We start from the raw sequence: 15367 nt of genomic DNA, 5'->3' as shown, positions 1-15367 counted from the left end.
ACTCCCACATGTCAGATGTTGATTTACCCTCAAACAGCCGCCCCCAATCTAAATTCTTCAGTTCCTGCCTAATATTGTTATAATTAGCCTTCCCCCAATTTAGCACCTTCACCCGAGGGCTCCTTTTATCCTTATCCACAAGTACCTTAAAACTTATGGAATTATGGTCACTGTTCCCAAAATGCTCCCCTACTGAAACTTCGACCACCTGGCCGGGCTCATTCACCAATACCAGGTCCTGTACGGCCCCATCCCTAGTTGGACTATCTATATATTGTTTCAAGAAGTCCTCCTGGATGCTCCTTACAAATTCTGCCCCATCCAAGCCCCTAGCACTAAGTGAGTCCCAGTCAATATAGGGGAAGTTAAAATCACCCACCACTACAACCCTGTTACCTTTACATCTTTCCACAATCTGTCTACATATCTGCTCCTCTACCTCCTGCTGGCTGTTGGGAGGCCTGTAGTAAACCCCCAACATCGTGACTGCACCCTTCCTATTCCTGAGCTCCACCCATATTGCCTTGCTGCATGACCCCTCCGAGGTGTCCTCCCGCAGTACAGCTGTGATACTCTCCTTAACCAGTAATGCAACTCCCCCTTTTATACCCCCTCTATCCTGCCTGAAGCTTCTAAATCCTGGAACATTTAGCTGCCAATCCTGTCCTTCCCTCAACCAAGTCTCTGTGATAGCAACAACATCATAGTTCCAAGTACTAATCCAAGCTCTAAGTACATCTGTCTTACCTGTTATACTTCTCGCATTGAAACAAATGCACTTCAGACCACCAGTCCCGCTGTGCTCCGCAACATCTCCCTGCCTGCTCTTCCTCTTACTGGCCTTATTTTCTAGTTCCCCTTTATTTATTTTACCTGTTGTCCTACTGCTCTGGTTCCCACCCCCCTGCCACACTAGTTTAAACCCTCCCGAGTGACGCTAGCAAACCTCGCAGCCAGGATATTTGTGCCCCTCCAGTTTAGATGCAACCCGTCCTTCTTGTACAGGTCCCACCTGTCCCTGAAGAGATCCCAATGATCCAGATATCTGAAACCCTCCCTTCAACACCAGCTGTTCAGCCATGTGTTTAGCTGCACTATCTTCCTATTTCTAGCCTCACTGGCACATGGCACAGGGAGTAATCCCGAGATTACAACCCTAGAGGTCCTGTCTTTTAACTTTGTACCTAACTCCCTAAACTCCCCCTGCAGGACCTCGTCACTCTTCCTGCTTGAGACACAGGAGAAATTCACCAGTCCCTCCCGTAACGCAAGTCCAAATTACAGTCTGTAAATGAGCATAGGCATTTCTCAGCAGTATTCAGCTTTGATACCAGTCTTCCACTTCCCATTGCTTGTTTGACACTACGTTACAGAAGGGACTCACAGCAGATGTACCAATTAATATACTTCCTTAGTGTTTGATAATAGGATGTGAAGCTCTGTGATGTGAAAGACTTTGATGTTGTTGAAGAGAAAAAAAAAAGCTTTTTGGCCACAATCCAACTTGAAGAAACCTTCAGAATATTGAAAAAATGAAAATTAGTTCTCATATCAGAAACAGAGTTAAAAAGACAATTATTATTGTCATCAAGGGTTTACAAATGAAAGGAATTAAAATGAAAGGCAACTGATGGACAACTTTCCAGCATCTAGCAGTAATTGTTGCAATGGTCCATAGTTAATAATGAATGAGAAGGTGTATTTCTTATGATTATCAATCCACCTGTATGCCTAATGCAACTAACCACTCTATCAGCTGGTATAAAGTTGGTTACTTAGAAGGAACACTCATGTCATGACCTGTCAGACTGTTAGCCAGTCTTCAATCTATCTGCTACTTTTCAAAGTAAAGAGTGAGAAGTTACAAAATCAAAATTACATTGCTGTCACCCTCTGAGACCTGGTTCATCTGGCCTTTTGATGCTGATCCAGGGACCACTACCACCCCTTCTCCTGACACTCATTGGGGTTGGTGTGATCAGTGAGAGAAGGCAGGAAATTGTCATTTCTTACCAGTCTACTCCTCCCTGCTAGTACTCACATATAATGAGCAGGGGAGAGGCAGCTGGCAGCCTTCCTAGGATGGGAAGTGGGGAGGCTAATTGAGCTCAGATTAGCAATGCAGCAGTGGAAATTGCTGCCCAATTTTCCTGCCTGTTCCATCAGCATCCAGCCCTGAGTGTCAGCAAGATACTCATCCATTTGGAGCATTGTAGTTGAGCCCAGACCCTCAACTGCCAACAATAAACATGCATTTCCCTAGAGGTTACCTGATAGTAATAGGGACTATGATCCCTTGCAGAAATAAATGTGAATGAATCTGAAGATGGACCAAATCAAATAGGTGAAATGGTGATCCATGTTAATATGGCTCCCCAGACCCAGCGGACGCAGGCTCACCACCGACTTTTTGGCCAGTGGGGACCTGCTGCCCAATGAAAAATCCCGGTCAATATCTCCTTATGTGGCTCAGTGTCATATTTTGTTTTATAATACTCTTGTAAAGCACGTTGGGGCATTTTATTACATTAAAGGTGCTATATAAATACAAGGCATTGTTACTGTTGTTTTAACATTGATATTCAATTTGGAAAAACGCAGTTCACGCTTGACAAAGGTTTTCAGTGTATATAATAAGGTAACAGGTAGAAATCATATTCATCTTTAATAATGATATGAAATTTGTAAAAAAAAAGAGACACAGTCGTTTATTTTGGTGAGAGGTTGAAAACAGGTTCTAAGTGGGTAATAATACCTATTTGAAAGTCTGGATTTGGCACACAATTTTGGACCTAATTACTGATTACCATTATTTGAATTTGCCCAGAGGCACTAAAACAGACACCCACAGATTTACACTCAGGCACTGATTAGAGGTAGTAACAGTATATGTGGACTCCATCCACCCACTTCCTCTAAAACTGTGGAGTGCTCTGGATGACAGACAATGGCAGGTTTCTGGATGGCTCAGCGAGGGAGGGAGAGGATGGACAGGTTCTTGGATGTGACACTGAAGGTCCCAATAGAGGCGGTCCAGAGAAGGAGGGATGGTCTGTACCGGCAGCGGGTGATGGACACCACCCCGCCCTCCTTGCCCTCCTGTTCCTCTCTCCTGCAGCAGCTGGTGTGGCCCTGCCTAGCCTCATGTTCTCCTCCCATTCCTCCTCTAGATCAAGGGGTCCTTTAGCGAGATGCCCATAACTAAGCACTCTCTTTCTCCTGGTGACTCCAATAAGGAGTCCAATAAGGTAGAGTAGCATAGAACTCACTCTCTTTAGGTGAAGTCCTCACAGAATTTCTGGAATAAATGTTGATAGAGTGTTGGTGAAGTCTTCACAAACTGCCCCAGAAAATGTCTCGATATGTTTCAAAATTCCTCTTCAAACTTCCAGCAGCAAGTGAACAGTGAAAGCTGAGCATGGCTTTAAGTGACACTCGAAATCCTCAGCAAAGCTTTGTTTGCTCCTATTCAGCTGACTGCTGTTAGGAGAGGGCATTAATTGAAACATCAGCCATCAAAGTGCTGTGGAACTTTGCTAATGAGCACCAGCGGGTAATTTAATGGGAAATCAGCCCCTTTATAATCCTCCGGGCAGCCATTCCTAGCACGTGCTTCAACTTCATTATCAGGATGGCGTCTTGCACTAAACATGGGCTAAATTGGCATTGCAGCTCTAAACCCCATCCGCCACCTTGGATGGTCTTCAGCGCCTAAAGTATCTGGGGAAAATTACCCTATATAGTCTCTTTGATTTGGATGGTGGTTCCACTGCAGGATACACTTCAGTTAGTTGCCACCAACATTTTGCCTTTTGGTTCATCAGCAGACATCTTTTCTTGTACCTTGCACGTGTTTATATAGGTACATGAAAAGTCTCTTTCTTCTACCAACTTATACCACCAAATTTACTGTTTGATAACGCTATGTACTTCTACATATATCTTAACATTCTTAAACAGATGCTCTCCCTGAACCTGCCTTGAAAAAGTGAACTGAGGCTTTAAATAATGGCTGGGAAATTGCATCGTGCGGGTGGGCGGCACCCCCACAGATGCGTGAATGGGCCGAGAAACCCAGAAGGATTCTTTAGTTCATTATTTAGTCCAGTTCTGGTTACCACACTTTACCACACCACCACACAAGGATGTGAGGGTCCTTGAGAGGATGCAGAGGAGATTTACCAGAATGGTTCCCGGGATGGGGGATTTTAAGTACAAGATTAGGTTGGAAATGCTGGGGTTGTTCTCCTTAGAGCAAAGGAGACTGAGGGGAGATTTAATTGAGATGTACAAGATTATGACAGGCTTAGATAAGTTAGACAAGGAAAAGCTGACTAGGGGACACAGATTGAAAGTTTGGGGCAAGAGGTGCAGGGGGAATGTGAGGAAAAACTTTTTTACACAGCAGTGGGTAATGACCTGGAACTCAATGCCCACAAAGGTGGTAGAAGCGGAGACAATCAATGACTTCAACAGGAAATTGGATGGCCACTTGAAGGAAATAAACCTGCAGGGTTACGGGGACCAAACAGGACTGACTGGGTAGCTTCGTGGAGAGCCGGCATGGACTCGATGGGCCAAATGGCCTCCTTCTGTGCCATAAATGACTCTATGACTCTAAATGAGGTTTGGTTATTCAAATCAGGCAGGTCTCTGTTTAGCATGATGTTGGGGTCTTGATGATGTTGGGGCTTTGTCACCCACTGCCCCCCTTGCACACTCCATTCCCATCTCCAAATTAAAGTTGGGGCCATACCTTCTATATTGTAAAATCCTGCTCCTCTTGACCGTTTTCTGTTTTCCTGTTCTAATAACCTTCTAAATACTAAAGCAAAAACCTTTCCTTTGGGTACATTCAATCTTCAAAGTTAAAGCATTTCTTCAGGCAATCAGACCAATCACCAATCTCCATCAGGATTAAGATACAAAGTAAACCTGCACAGACATATCAATATTAACAAAAAAAAATGTTATTCTTACTTGAGTGAACTTTGTTTCCACTTGTTTTCAGAAACAGGCAAAAGAAGGCTTCTTTGTCTGAGGAATCTTTTGTTTAATAGAATCTTTTCGGATAAGTGGTAAGATTCCACATAAATGGTACACCATGCATTACACGATTAATCTCTAAAGCTATTTTAGATATGCATTTAATTAAAAGTTAGCAAGCCACATGTTGACAAACTATTTCAAGTCCCAATACAGCAGACTGTGGGAAGAAAAGACACTCCTTCCATTTTACATTGCGGAAAAATGTTGATTACCTAGTTCTGCGCACAAATTTAACATAACTTGCGTTAAACAGAAAAGCATCCCGAGATGCTTCAAAGTGGTACAAGGTAAAAAAGGCCCCAGCCAAAAACTTGGTCAGAGAGATGGGTTTTATGAAGGGTCTTAAAAGAAAGGGAGATAGAGAGGTGGAGCAATTTAGAGTCAACTTCCAGAGCATAGAGCTATGGCCACCAATGGTGGGATGAAGAGAGGAGGGGGTGTGCAATGGTCCAGATTCAGAGGAATAGAGTTAGTGGGGTGGAGGTTGGATACTTGGAACAAGGTTACTGAAATAGGGAAGGGTGAGGTCATGGAGTGATTTAAACAGAATGATGAGGATTTTAAATTTCGGGAGGGGGACTGGTTACTGAGAAGCGAAGTGATGGGCAAACAAGACTTACTGCAGGATAGGATGTGGACTGCAGAATTTTGAGAAGCTGAAAATATTGGAGGATGGGAGGCTGGCCAAGAGGGCATTGGAATAGCTGAATCTAGTGGTGATGAAGACATATATATGGGTTACACTGACAGATGGGTGGAGGTGGGTGGCAGAGGCAGATGATGTTATAAAGTTGGAAGCAGACGATACTTGTAATATGAACAGCATTTGGGGGTCGGAAGATCAGTTGAGGGTCTAAAATGATGCCAAGGTTAAAAACAGTCTGACTGAGCCTGGAACAGTGGTTGGAAGGGGAGCAGGTGGAGATGGTATCTATTTTCTATCAGGAGCCAAAGGTGGTTGTTTCAGTCTTCCCAATGTTTACTTGGAGGAAATTGTGGTTCATTCAAAATTGGCTACTGAACAAGCATTCTGACAGCAAAGTGGCAGTGAAGAGGCCAAAAGAATGTGGTGATCTGAGGCCTTGGTAGTGGGGGCGGTGGGGAGGCAGTGGTGAAGGGATGAAAAGGTCAGAGGCCTCAGTGGGGAGAGGTTGGAGGGAAATTGGATGCCTGGGGGTGGGGAGAATCAGAGGTATAGAGGGGTGGTCGGAGGCCAGTGACCGGGGGGATAATCAGAGACCTGGTTGGGAGTATTGGAAGCCTGGGGAGTGGGGAGGGGTGTGGTGAGGTTGGAGGTCAGAGGCCTCAGGGGGAAGGTCAGAACGGAGATCAGAAGGGTCGGAGGTGGGGGTGGGGTGATGGGGTGGGGTGTCCAATCATGGATGTTGTCTAGGCAGGCATAGGGATCCAGTAGCTTGGTGAAAAGGCCCCTATCTCCCAGTTCCAACAGTCCTTGCCTGGGTTTAGCTGTCGGGTTTCCTGAGACTCGGGAAAACTGGCCGTCCATGGTTAAATCCAAAATGTTGAATAACAATGAGGCTCACAGCCTCATTATAATATTTAAAGTGTCAACTTGCCTCCCTGGAGCGGGTTGGTTCACCCCCACCACCCCACCCCATCCCACCACCCCCCCGCCACTCCCCCCCGCCCCCCCCCCCCCTCACCCCACTACCATCGCCTCGTCTCTATTAAAACCAGAAGTGAGCAGGTTGGAGGTGGATTGGCATCAGGATTCTGATTTTTAACACTTTAATCCTCCACGCAATCCAAACCCACCCATTTGTTTGGGTTAATATTCCCCCCATTATTTATGAATAATGTTAACTCAAATTATAGCAAAGATTCAATGCAACAATTCGGATAGAATTGGTTAAATAAATGATTTGGAAGAGGCAGGAGATCATGTAATTATCGTGATTTTATTAAAAAGTTCTAAAAGTAACAAATAGATCAGTTTTTTGGAAAAATCAACCAGCTGCATATAATTAATCACAGGATACGTTCTTACTCTCAACAAGTACAAATGATGGAGGACAAAACTACAATTGGATTCTGTTTGGCTTCACTGGCAGAGATTAAATCATCTTTCATAATAAGCCATGTCATAGTGGGATAGAAATTAGGATGTGTTTTTCTGGCTGAGCAACAGATACCAATATCTGCACTCGAGACCCTGTGCCCATTCAGTGCCGCTAGAATGTTGCCACGATACTGGTCCTGGGGCTACCTCAGCATCCATAGATGCAGCCTGAAAGCAGCATGAATCAATTCAAATGTGCAACGAGAGGTCTTGCATCTGTTTCAGAATGCTTAAGCAAAGTTTGTGAAAAAAACTGGTACAGCATTCTTCACACTTGCTCCAAATACTTTTTCCAGTTCCACGGCAGTCTAACCAGTGCTCCTTAAAGAGAAGACAGAGGTTGCCAAACAAATGATAATGAAAGCTTGTTTTACTTTCCTTCCTGTGGAGCCAGGAGGAGCAGGAGTACAGCTCCTGACACCACAACAGTACTGTGGGCCCATGCCGGCCCATACTGACTCCCCACCCTCAGTGTCCTCCTCCAACCCCAGCTTCCAGGACTTACCCAATGCCTGCTGCTACTGAGACAGAAGACTCAAATTTGATTCCAGAAGCCAGGCAAGCTGACTCCGGAGGTGCAACAGGAGCCAGCAGCTCATTTCTACTGTTAAGATGTGGCCGAAGGCCTAATTTCCCATAAGCCTTGGGCCTCTAATAGTCCATTGCCCATTTTGAGACCTAAATAAATTTCCATGCAGTCAGCATAGAATATTTTCAAACATAATTTTCTCCTCTCCTTTTCTAAAGGTGCTGACTCATTGAGATTCATTTGAACAGGTGCCGCCTTTAAAGTGGCCATTCCTCATGTGCAATTCTAGTCAATAAGTGTCAGTTGTCTATTCAAGTACACGAGCATCACAGGTGCCCTCATCCTGTCCTCATCGAACAGTGCACAAACCCATATAATCTAACAACAATTGCCGAATAAGGGGTAGAAATCCTCAATGATGGGTTCTCCTACCAAGGTCAAGAACATAGAAACCAACTGTGCCCTTGGCTGCTATCAGCAAATATAAAGTCTGCAATCTTGCTGATATGTCTTGTTTTATGCTTTGCTGGATGATACATTTAACCATTTTTAAACATTTAGTGAACTCAACTTTTTTCATTAATTTATTTCCTAGCTATTGGAGATGGGTGGAGCAAAGCGTTACAAGGGGTCATAAATTTAAGGTGAAGGGTGGGAGATATAAGGGGGATGTCAGGGGAAGGTTCTTTACCCAGAGAGTGGTCGAGGCATGGAATGCCTTGCCCGGGGAAGTTGTTGAGTCAGAAACTTTAGGGACTTTCAAAAGGCTTTTGGATAGGTATATGGATAAAGGAGAATGATGGGGTATAGATTAAATTGTCCTTGACAGAGGACAAAGGATCGGCACAACATTGTGGGCCGAAGGGCCTGTTCTGTGCTGTATGTTCTATGTTCTATGTTCTATGATGTAACCTATTAGTTATGAAGTTGGAGTGGAAAACAAGAACTTCTGTGCATGGTCAGATTCAGACTTACTGTGGGGATTAACTTTGTTGCACCTTGGCTTCCACTTAGAACATGAACCATGAAAGATAATCAGAATGTCTCTTGTCTGTAGATTTTCCATCACTCTGCATTTTTAAATTTCAGTAGTACAAGGTCAGTTTCTAAAACCTTTGCAGCATATGGTAGGTTTCTAACTTCATTATATTTTTGCTTTAGAATTGAAAATTTCTTTCCTTATGCAGAGCAAAGGCTATGGGCCCTGGCAACATCCCACCAGTAGTACTGAACACTTGTCCCCAAAACTAGCTGCACTGCTAGCCAAGCTGTTCCAATACAGCTATAACACTGACATCTACCCCACAATGTGGAAAATTGCCCCGGTATGCCCTGCCCACAAAAAACAGAACAAATCCAATCTGGCCAATTGCTGCCTCATCAGTCTACTCGCGATCATCAGCAAAATGATGGGTGATGTCATCAACAGTGCTAGCAAGTGACACTTACACAGCAATAACCTGCCTACTGGTGCTCGGTTTGTGTTCTGCCAGGGTCACTCGGCTCCTGACCTTGATCCAAACATGGGCAAAAGAGCTGAATGCAAAAGTTGAGATGAGAGTAAGAACATAAGAGCAAGGGGCAGGAGTAGGCTATTCAGCCTCTCAAGCCTGCTCTGCCATTTAATAAGATCAAGGCTGATTTGATTGTGGCCTTAACTCCACTTTCCTGCCTGCACCTCATAATCCTTCAATCCCTTGTAGATCAATAATCTGCTAACTCAACCTTGAATATATTCAATGACCCAGCTTCCACTGCTCAATGGGGAAGAGATTAACCCTGAGAGAAGAAATTCCTCCTCATCTCCATCTTAAATGGGAGACCCCTTAATTTGAAACTGTGCCCCCTAGTTCTGGATTCCCCCACGAGGGGAAACAGCGTCACAGCATCTACCCTAGCAAGCCTCCTCAGAATCTTATATGTTTCACTAAGATCACGCCTTATTCTTCTAAACTCCAATAAATATAGGCCCAACCTGCTCAACCTTTCATCATAAGGCAACCCCTTCATCCCAAGAATCAGCCTAGTGAAGCTTCTCTGAACTGCTTTCAATGCAAATATATCTCTCTTTAAGTAAGGAGACCAAAACTACATGCAGTACTGTAGGTGCAGTCTCACCAGTGCCCTGTATAGTTGTAGCAAGACCTCCATACATTTATACTCCATTCCCCCTTGCAATAAATGCCAATATCCCATTTGCTTTCCTACTTGCTGTTCCTGCATGCTAACATTTTGCGATTCATGCAGAAGATCCCTCTGTACTGCAGCATTCTGCAGTCTCTCTCCATGTAAACAATATTCTGCTTTTCTATTCTTCCTACCAAAGTGGATAACTTCACATTTTCCCACATTATACTTCATCTGCCAAATTTTTGCCCACTCATTTAACCTATCTTTATCTCTTTGCAGCCACTTTGGGCTGAATTTTATGAACTTCATTACTGGTTAAGACTTAGATTAGAGATACAGCACTGAAACAGGCCCTTCGGCCCACCGAGTCTGTGCCGAACATCAACCACCCATTTATACTAATCCTACACTAATCCCATATTCCTACCAAACATCCCCACCTGTCTCTATATTTCCCTACCACCTACCTATACTAGTGACAATTTATAATGGCCAATTTACCTATCAACCTGCAAGTCTTTTGGCTTGTGGGAGGAAACCGGAGCACCCGGAGAAAACCCACGCAGACACATGGAGAACTTGCAAACTCCACACAGGCAGTGCCCGGAATCGAACCCGGGTCCCTGGAGCTGTGAGGCTGCAGTGCTAACCACTGCGCCACTGTGCCGCCCCACAGGTAGAGATGGTTTGTTAAAGATGAAATATTTTATTGATGGGGTCCGCATAGGAGATTGGTTAAGAAGGTAAGAGCCCATGGGATCCAGGGCAATTTGGCTATAATAAACTGATAATTTTGTTGTTTATTAAAGAAACTTGGTTGGTGTGTTTTATTCTGGGAAAAATAGAGTCTATGATTGACCGTATCGGTAAGTGGGAAAATTTAAATATATGTTGTGACCTGTGAAGAATAAACCATGCACTCCCCCTGCCTCATTCGAAACACTTTGCATCAGAAGCAGAGACAGGAGAAATTATCTTAGGGAATGAGGAAGTGAATGAAAGCAGGAAACTATAGGCCAGTTAGCCTAACATCTGTCATTGGGAAAGTGCTAGAAGCCACAGGGATCAGTGCTGGAGCCTCAACTATTTACCATATATATTAATGACTTGAATGGAGGAACCAAGCATATAGTAGCCAAATTTGAGGATGATACACAAGAACACCAGATCACAAGAAGTAGGAGCAGGAGTAGACCATGTGTCCCCTCGAGCCTGCTCCGCCATTCAATATGATCATGGTCTTAGGCTTCAACTTTACTTTACCACCTGCTCGCCATATCACTTGATTCCCTGAGAGACCAAAAATCTGTCTATCCCAGCCTTAAATGTATTCAATGATGGAGCATCCACAACCGTATGGGGTAGAGAATTCCAAAGATTCACAACCCTTTAAGTGAAGTAATTTCTCCTCATCTCAGTCCTAAATGATCGGCCCCTTATCCTGAGACTGTGCCCCCATGCTTTTGAATCCCTGACCAGCAGAAACAATCTCTCAGTCCCAGGACATCACTGCAGGAGTTCCTCAGGGTAGTGTCCTAGGACCAACCATCTTCAGCTGCTTCATCAATGACCTTCCCTTTATCATAAGGTCAGAAGTGGGGATGTTCACTGACGATTGTACAATGTTCAGCACCATTCATGACTCCTCAGATACTGAAGCAGTCCAAGTCCATGTGCAGCAAGCTATGACAACATTTAGGCTTGGGCTGTTAAGTGACAAGTAACATTCATGCCGCACAAGTGCCAGGCAATGACCATTTCCAAAAAAAATCATCTAACCATCTCCCCTTGACATTCAAAAGCATTAACATCGCTGAATCCCACCACCATCAACATCTTGGGGTACAATTGACCAGAAACTTAACTGGACCAGCCATATACTGTGGCTACAAGAGCAGGTCAGAGCCTCAGATTTCTGCAGCGAGTAGCTCACCCCCTGACTCCCCAAAACCTGTCCACCATTTACAAGGCACAAATTAGGAGTCTAGTGGAATACTCACCTCTTGCCTGGATGGGTGTAGATCCAACAAAACTCAAGATGCTCAACACCACGCAAGACAAAGCTACCCACTTGATCGGCACCCCATCCACCAATTTAAATATTCACTCCCTCCACCATCGATGCACAGTGGTAGCAGTGTGTACCATCTACAAGATGTACTGGAGCAACTCACCAAGGTTCCTTTGACAGAACTTTCCAAACCTGCGACCTCTACCACCTAGAAGGACAAGGGCAGCAGATGCATGGGAACATCACCACCTGCAAGTTCTCCTCCAAGTCACACACCATCCTGACATGGAACTGTATCACTGTTCCTTCACTGTCACTGGGACAAAATCCTGGAACTCCCATTCTAGCAGTACCATGGGTATAATACACACACCAGGTGCACTGCAGCGGTTCAACATGGCAGCTCACCACCACCTTCTCAAGGGCAATTAGGGATGGGCACAAATGCTGGCCTAGACAGTGATCCTCACATCCCTTGAAAGAATAAAAAAAAGCTCCAGGGAATCCTGTGTGTATTTATTCCGCCATAAATAATCCCTCAAACATCTGATGAGACTGAGTTTAATCAATGTAAAATCAATATTATGTCCAAATGTTACTTGCAATATTTTAATTTTACTGAAATCATATTTAAAATTGATGCCAATGAATTGCCAAAATGTTGATAAACTAATCAAGTTTACTCTTTGTTGGTTAAGGACACATGTTAATCCTGTGAATGGAATAAGTTTTCACTTTTGGCAGCAAGTCTTTTTTCATTCTTTCTTGAGATTTGGGCAATGTGAGCAAGTCCAGTATTTATTGTCCCTGTATAGTCATCCTTGAGGTGATGATGGTAAGCGTTCTTCTTGAACTGCTGCACTCCATGTAGTGAAGGCACTCCCACAATGTTGTTGGGTAGGGAGTTCCAGTTCCAGGATTTGGACCCAGCAATGATAACGGAACAGTGATATATAACCCAAACAGGATGGTGTGTGACACGAAGGGAAACCTGGAGGTGATAATGTTCCCATATTCCTGCTGCTCTTGTCCTAGATGGTAGAAGTCATGGGTTTGGGAGGTAGTGTCAAAGAAGCCTTGATGACTTGCTGCAATATCTCCTGTAGATAGTACACACTACAGCTATGGTATGTCGGTGGTGAAGAGAGTGGGTGAAGCTCAGGATGATGTACATCCACATCAGGAATAGAATAGTCTGGTGCAAACTAAAGATTCCTGAACATGTGCCTTAGGCTCAACTTTCAAAAATTATTCACCATGGTATTCATATCGTGTAAGCTTTTTATAGACCAGGGTTGTCTAACATATGGATGCGGGCCAGGATCCGGCCACCAAAGGTTTCTAACCAGCCCGTGGATGTAAACTGTACCCAGGCTGTTCCTCATCCTCACCAGGGGTTTGTGACTAGAGATGAGAAATTTCCCATTGTCAGAGTGGCTTTTAAAAAAGATCACAAGTCAGTTTCACAGCTGACAGGTGCTGGGAGTGGGAACAGCGATTTCCGAACTTCAAACAGATTTAGGGTTTTTTGGCAGCTTCCGAATTTTTTTAAAAAGCCTGCCAGAAAACCCCGACTCTCGGAAGTTCAGAAACTGCTGTTGCTGATGCAGCACCTGTCAGCTGTGAAACTGACTTGTGATCTTTTAAAAAAACGGACCAACCATCTGCTGAGCATTCCCGTTCTCTGCAAAAGTCAGAGAGAGAGAAAGGGGGACAGAGAGAGAGGGGAGAGAACATAGAGAGAGAGAAAGAGAGGGAGAGGGGAGAACATAGAGAGAGAGAGAGAAGGGGGGACAGAGAGAGAAAAAGGGGGACAAAGAGTGAGGGGGAAAAGAAAGAGTGTGAGAAGAGGGGACAAAGAGAGAAGGGGGGGACAGAGAAAGAAAGAGGGGGAACAGACAGGGTGAGAGAGAAGAGGGAAACAGAGAGAAGGGGAACAGAAAGAGCGATGGGGGAACAGTGAGAGGGGGAACAGAGTGAGAGTGGGAATAGAGAGCGAGAGAGAGGAAGGGGGAACAAAGAGAGAGGAAGGGGCACAGAGAGGAGGGACAGAGAGAGAAAGAGGGGGGACGGGGGGGCTACACAGAGAGCGACGATGACACAGAAGGGGGAACAACACAGAGAGGGGACACAGGGAGAGAGACAGACAGACAGACAGAGAGAGGGAGAGAGAGTGATCGAGATCACTTCTGACAAATGGACATTGATCCAGAATACTCAGCATCATTACAAGTGTGCTGTAATGATTCATTGGAAGATAAATTTTTAATGCCTTTATTTTTCTGAAATTGCCTCACCGGCCCCCCATTTAAGACAAAAATTGTAATGTGACCCCCCACACAAAAATGTCGGACAACCGTTTTATAGACATTCTATTATTTTGGTTAAGTGTCAATGTTTCATGTCATGAGGCATGAGTCTGCAAGTTGGAGATTGTAAGCAGAGGCAAAGTTGCTGAATACGAAGTTGCTGTAACCCTTAATAGTTATTCCTTTACCATCAGTCTGAGATTTTGGTGAATCCTAAAACTAGATTTAAAATATTCCAATGTGTCAGAAGTGATTGGACGAGAGAGGAGAAATAAAGACAGAATGCACGTAAAGAAAAATGAGTTAGAAAAAATCCTTGTACAATAAAATAAAATTGAAATGCAAAAATTGCATCCTCCATCTTGCCTTCAGCTGTTTGAAAATCTTGCAGAAATTTGGAAAGGGTTAAACAATATTTTGAATATTTTGCAGAGGTTATCTGAGCAGATGAAAATAGTGGGAAAAAAAATGAAGGCATGCATCGTTCAACCTGTGATAAGAGAAGAAGCATTGGACATTTAAAATAATTTCCACTTTGAGAATGAAGAAACTCTGGTAATGGATGTAATAATGAACAAGTATGAGAAGGACTCCAGGCTTAAACACAATGTGATATGTGAAAGGCAAAGCTTTTTCACACGTGTGCAATAACTGGAAAAAACCAATGATCACTATGTAACTGAATTAAGTTATTCACAGTAGGGTGTGAATTTGTGGAATTTGCAGAATCGCTGGCAAAGGACAGAATAATTTGTGGAACCCCAGATAATTAGCTGGGAGAAAGACAGTTGGGAGAGCAAGAGTTGACATTAGCAGTACAGATTTGTAGGTCAGCTGAAAACATAAAAGTATAAGCAGTGAGGAAAATAAAAACAGTTATGCACTGTTCAAGTAAGAGATTAAGAAACAGGGAATGGATAAATGGACTGCAGAATCATTTATTGAGGATACAGCCACCACAGTCTACTCCAACTATATCATCTGTGCCAGCTGACAAGCTGACAGATCAGAGAGCGATAAAGAAAGTAATGTAAGAACAAATCCATCGCCAAGTGAAATTCCTGCAGGATGAAGATTTTGAGAGATTAAGTGCTGGGTTTTCCTTTGATTTAACATCAGTTTTTAGGCAGTTTTAGGAACGCTAAATTGAGTAAAATAGGCAGTTTATGCTACCACCTGAATTCTCCCAGTTAAAACAAAACAGTATTTTGCTCCCAAAAGAGCACCATTAGCCTTTAATACCCTACCTGGAGCTGATC

The sequence above is a fragment of the Heterodontus francisci genome, chromosome 10, assembly GCF_036365525.1.
Source record: "Heterodontus francisci isolate sHetFra1 chromosome 10, sHetFra1.hap1, whole genome shotgun sequence".
Classification (NCBI taxonomy): domain Eukaryota; kingdom Metazoa; phylum Chordata; class Chondrichthyes; order Heterodontiformes; family Heterodontidae; genus Heterodontus; species Heterodontus francisci.
The sequence above is the reverse complement of the archived record's forward strand: the minus strand, read 5'-3'. Positions refer to the sequence as shown.